Source organism: Cydia splendana, chromosome 1 (genome assembly GCF_910591565.1).
Source record: "Cydia splendana chromosome 1, ilCydSple1.2, whole genome shotgun sequence".
Taxonomy (NCBI): Eukaryota; Metazoa; Arthropoda; class Insecta; order Lepidoptera; family Tortricidae; genus Cydia; species Cydia splendana.
The window spans coordinates 2,487,301-2,493,300 of record NC_085960.1 but is presented as its reverse complement, the minus strand read 5'-3'; the positions used below and the strand labels follow the sequence as shown (position 1 = coordinate 2,493,300).

At 38.6% G+C, this 6,000-nt stretch overlaps 1 long non-coding RNA gene across 1 annotated transcript; it reads right to left on the bottom strand.

Annotated features, from left to right (window-relative positions):
- Positions 1–387: 387 nt before the first annotated feature.
- Positions 388–1,724, bottom strand: LOC134806765 (uncharacterized). The gene is made up of 2 exons (XR_010146554.1): positions 1,512–1,724; positions 388–1,102 (listed from the first exon to the last, which is right to left on the bottom strand). It is a non-coding gene; the product is annotated as an uncharacterized LOC134806765 (long non-coding RNA).
- Between the last annotated feature and the right edge of the window lie 4,276 nt (positions 1,725–6,000).

Here is a 6,000-nt window from a genome sequence, read left to right as displayed (position 1 = left end):
CCGTATTAAGTCCTTTGCTATATATAATATCTACACATTTGATTTAGAATCATCTTTAAATGACACGGTTAGAGTCTTGCAATATGCTGATGATTTATTATTATATTCGCCAAACCTTTCTATTGAACAAGCCAGTAGATCAGTCACTTCTTCTTTGGGCTTATTGAAGTTATGGTTAGATTCAAATGGTCTGGAACTTTCAGTGCATAAAAGTGTTGTAGTTTTGTTTACTAGAAAAATGTTTCCTCCTCCAATCAATGTGCAATTTAATAACTGCTCCATTTCCATTAAAGATAAAACCAAATTCCTAGGTGTTATTTTAGATAATAAATTAACGGGTCTTCCACATTGTGATTACATAGTTTCTAAATGTGAAAAAAATATTAATATCCTCAGGTGCGTTTCAGGAGTTTGGTGGGGTTCACATCCTTTTTGCATGAAACTCATGTATAATGCCTTGATAAGAAGTATTTTAGATTATGGGACATTTTTGTTAGAGCCAGGATATGTAGCTGGCTTCCAAAAACTAGATCGTATTCAATCCAAAGCACTCAGATTGATTTGTGGGGCCATGAATTCAAGTCCTATCAATGCCATGCAAGTTGAGTGTGTTGAGCCTCCACTTCATTTACGACGCCAATATCTTAGTAATAGATTTATTTTCCGTTGTTCCCAATTCTCTAATCACCAACTCTGGATTATCCTGTCTAACCTTGTGCTTCAAATAACTACTTCCAACTATTGGAAACACAAAAGTCCTCCTTGTTTAGTAAAAAGCTTTCAAAAACTTAAATCTATATCAGCTCCCACTGTTAGCTCTTCAACACTTCCCATTTTCCAATATGAATATGATTCTCTGACACTTATTCCTCCAGTTCTCCTCGATATTGGAGTCTCCAAGAATGATGTTGAACAAAATCAACAATTCCTGGGATTCATTGGAACAGATGGCCTGGGTGCTCATCATATGTACACAGATGCTTCTAAGATGTCAGAGAATGGTTGTGTTGGCGTTGGTGTTCTCCACACCCAATCTAATATTTACCAAAAAATAAAGTTGCCACCAGAATCCTCTGTGTACAGTGGTGAGTGCTTTGGAATCCTGAAAGCAATAGAGTTCATCATTATAATGCATCTCAAAAAAACAATTATTTTCTCAGATTCCCTAAGTTCACTACAGGCAATATGTAAATTTCCTTTCAAATCTAAATCTAATAACCCAATTATTTATCAAATCCGTAGCCTATTGTTAAAATGTCACATTAAAGGATATTCGGTTTCCATTGCCTGGATCCCTGGACACAGAGGGATTAAAGGTAATGAAAGGGTGGATGATTTAGCTCGAGATGCCATTAGTTGTGGGGACATGTTTCCGTTTAAGAATGTGTCTGAAGACCTGTTGGCACTGCCTAAATTATACCTACGAAAGGAATGGAGGAATTTATGGACATCTGGTGCAGGTGCTGCTGCGTTACATTATCGAAGCATTCAAAAATCAATTCCTGCCAAACCTTGGTTTGCTAAAATCTCTCTGCCAAAACCTGCAACTAGTATGTTAATTCGAATGAGATTGGGTCACGTATGTACACCGGAACACCTCAAACTACTAAATCGCGTGGCCAGTTCTGCATGTACTTGTGGAGCTGATCCCGCTGATCTTAACCATATATTCTTTGCATGTAACCTTTATGATCGTTCTATACTATTAAGACAGCTGTCAGATTTTAAAGTTCCGTTTCCCACATCTATTACAACACTCCTGTATATTAATGATTCTTCTCCATATATATTTAAATCATTGTATTCATTTATTTCACGTCATAACATTAAACTCTAACTGCCTATAATTTACCTTTTCCTGATCCTTTTCCAAAATTCCGTCTTACCCGTTATAATGTAATCCTTTAATTCCGTTTCCCTGCTTTACTCGTCTGGCTGAATGCGCCAGGAGCGCGATGCCATAAAAAAAAAAAAAAAAAAAAATGTTGCATACAAATTATTAATTTTATTTGTCGAGTTCCAAACTTTTTAAAAGTTTAAATGGCCACATCAAATGAAGGCACAGACCCATTAAACAGCCAAACAGATGATATAATATAAGTACTATGTTGGTATCGCGACTATTTAGCTGTCTCAATTAGGTTGGCGTATTTTCGGCAGATAAATACACTTCAATTTTAAAATTTTAAAAATAAAAAGGCGGCAAAGCAAACTTTTTCTATTGTTTCTACTTTTTTCTGTGAAAATATATACGTATTGTAAGAACGTTGCTTTTGTAAAATATTTCTATGATATTTATATTTCTTGCACCATTTTTGAGAAAAGCACTATATATGACTCGGCTGGAAGGCTACTTGCTGGCTTCGGATTCAATTAAACGGACTCCCAAGGTCGTCCGTTTAAAACGAATCCTCAGCCTGCAAGTAGCTACTTCCGAGCCTCGACAATAATGTACTATTTTTTTGTTTCAAATGCCAATAACGTTTTAAGACAGCTATAGGCACTTGTATGCCTACACATGCAATGTCATAATTACCTTCATCTTAATCTTAATCTAAAACATGCTTTTAATAAGTGCTAATATGGAAATAATTTGATGATGCAGTCGGAAGATATCCAACTGAACTCTGCGATGGAATAACAGTAACATATCGAGTTTAGACTCATTAGAAAGGTCTCAAGAAGTTCTTGATAGACATGCAAATGACAAGAAGTACAGTCAGCAATAAAAGTGTCTGTCGCAAAAAATATTTTTACAGTATCTTTTTAAACCGAAAGTTTTATTTATTTATTATCGTATGACTTCGAAAGTTTTAGCAGATGATTCTTCCACATTCAGGTTATGTACTTTCTACCTATTCAGTGTTTTTTTTTAATTTAATTTTGTACAGTTTGTGCACAACCAACCTTACTTCCATCATTAAGTAATCTGCCTTTTGACAGGCCTCTTAAAACACCCGCCCAAACAGGCGATGGCGGACATAACCTCGTTACGATAGAGATTAAAAGCTAAGTGCTCGCAGATAATTGGTGAATTCATGACGAAAACATCTCGGCGGCTTAAGGTGACGTTCCGTTTCCAACGACAGCTGCACTGCCGTGGCGACTGGTTGGTGTTACTGTCAATTTGCATAGTAAAATGAATGACAATCCCAATTGACAGTAACTTCGCGACGGTAGTTGGAGCTGTCGATGGAAATGGAACGTCACCTTTATTGTAAATATATAAGATCCAGCGATGGTAAGGTTACCATACGAAATAATGGAATATCCTGACTATAGTGCGACATAAAATAGTAGAAATTAAATAAAATGGAACAATTCCATATTAAATTGTCGCCTAAAAGCATTTTACGTCAAAAATGTAACAGTTACGTAGGAAGTGCGTAGGAAGTGGCGACTTAAATCATTTTTTACAATTTTCTTCGCTTACTCGGGTATCAATATTAGCACGAGAGGTCTAAACAACAACTTTTTCCGCTTGTAAAACAAATAACTGACAAATCATCGGCTTAATGAAAGTAATTGAAAAGGTCGCATCTGCGTCTAACTTCCCACTCTCCATTAAGATAATCGACTTAAAATCTTAAAGGATGGCTAGTGGCTGGCATTTGACGTTGTCACGTCCATCTCGAAGCGGATTCCATAATAGGGTACTACCTACTTGACTGTATTTAAAATAAATTATTTTACACCATGCATGAAATAAAGCACCAGAAGAATACACTCAGCGTCAAAAAAATCGCACATCTTAACTTTTTTCTTTCAAGAGGTTTTAAACCTTATATTATATAAGGCAAGATAAGACTATGGGGCCTTATTTGAAAGGTTATGAAACCCTCTATTGGAAAATGTTGTAAAATTGACGATCTACCCCATAAAAAAGAAATTTTTCAGGAAAAAGGAATCAACGTGTGTTCAGGTTAAATTACAAAGAATAGAAAACACTACAAAATCATCAGATACAGAAAAAATAAACTTAAAACTAAACTTAAAACCTAGTGCTGCCTCCTTTTGCCCTCCGAGTAGCTTCCATGCGATCAGTCATGACTGTCATGAGTACTACGATGCGTTTTTGAGGAAAGTTATTCCACTCCTCAATAATGGCGTCTTGAAGCTTATCGAGAGTGGCAGGAGCAAGATCATGCGACCGCACCCTCCGTTTTAGCTGATCCCAGAGATGTTCGATTGGGTTCAGATCAGGGTTCCTTGCTGGCCACTCCATTACGGTGTTCCCAATCTCACGCAGGTAGTCTCGCACAATCAACGTAGAGTGGCAGCGGGCGTTGTCATGAATAAACTGGAAGTTGGGTCCAACAAAACCAGCATATGGGACCACATGCTCCTCCAAGATCTCCGTTATGTAACGCCGAGCAGTCAGGGATCCCTGGCTGTGACCATCTTCAGTGCGGGAAAAGCACACGAGATCAGTTTTCCCGTCGATCGAAATGCCGTCCCAGAGCATGCGAGATCCGCGCCCTTAGCAGACGGTTTCTTCGGTGCAGGCTTGCGTAATTGGCTCTCCCTGCGTCCTATACACCCTCCTGCACCTGTCGTTGGTGCAAAGGCACACCCTCGTCTCGTCGGAACAGAGAACATTCCTCTATTGTGCAAACGTCCAATCTTCGTGCAGTCGGGGAAATTTCCTCCAGGCTATTCGATGCTCTGGCTTTAATTGGGGGCCTGTAGCAGCACTACGGGGCAACATCCTCTTCTCTTTCAGCCTTTTTCAGATCGTAGAGATGCTTACTGCTGTTATTCGAGCTGCCTGAAGCTGCTGCTGCAGCTTAACAGCGTCGGAGAAACGGTTCTGCAAGGAGTTCAATAGAATGTACCGGTTGTCTCTTGCGGAATAACAGCGATATCTTCCAGATTCATACTTTCTGATGTAATCACCAGTCTCCTGGAACCGCTGCAAGACTCGACGCACTCGGAAACCGCTTATGTTAAATCTTTCAGCATCTTGATGCTGCCATAGTCCTGTTTGCAGCAGTGCCACCTCTTGAGCTGCTTCTTCTGGCCTGGTATCCATGTCCAAGGGTTTTTTCTTGCTGTAACTGTTCAATAGTAACCTCAGTGACCTCTGGAGAGCGAATGACCCATAACTAACCTTTACCCCCCATTTTATACCCGTCCATGTTTGCACAAGAAGGGACCCATTAAAATCGGATCTCGGCCCTTTTTTAAACAAAACGCCGATGTTTGGCGATAGTTGTTTTTACGAAAAATGACGATTTATCTTTTTAAAGTTCATTAATTGCGCAACGTAGACAGCAGTTAGTTTTAGACACAATTTATATTTTTAAATCCGTATAAAACTATAAAGAGTAGTTAATTTAATTGTGACGTCACATGCTAGTGTTTCATACATCATCATATATATAAAATTGAAAAACCAGAACGGGATAAAAAACGAGCGAAGAAGAGAGATGGCGCCTTACAAATTTCTAAAAAAGTTTTTGACACGTATCTCGAATACAACGTACGTATCAAAGAATATAATACTCACTAGGAGAAGAACGATAACTCCATACAAAAAAATGTCCCTTTCATAAGTTCGTTTATACTACTAGCGCTCTGGTAGGATACCATTGCAATTAGAATTGACAGCCCGTTTAGCCTAGCGGGTATTGGCAGTAATCCAGTTCAGGAAGCTAATGGTCCTGGGTTCGAATCCCAGAGAGGGAATTTCTTTTTGTATTTTTTTCTTTTTTGTTGGGGTCAGGTTTTTAAGAGCCCATCAACGTGCACACTAGCGCCACTGCTGAATACATTAAACTAGTTTTTATGTTACTGGATTCGTCAATCTACCCGTCCAAAGTTAAAACGGCCGTTTTTGTTTTGAGCTCATAGATCGACGAATCCAGCAACATAAAATCTAGTTTGATGTATTCAAAAGGTACCTAAATACACAATACAGTCCGTAGCGGCCCCTTTTTTAAATACCTGTCGTGAAATTTAAATAATCACGATTATTTAGCAGTGGCGCTAGTGTGCACG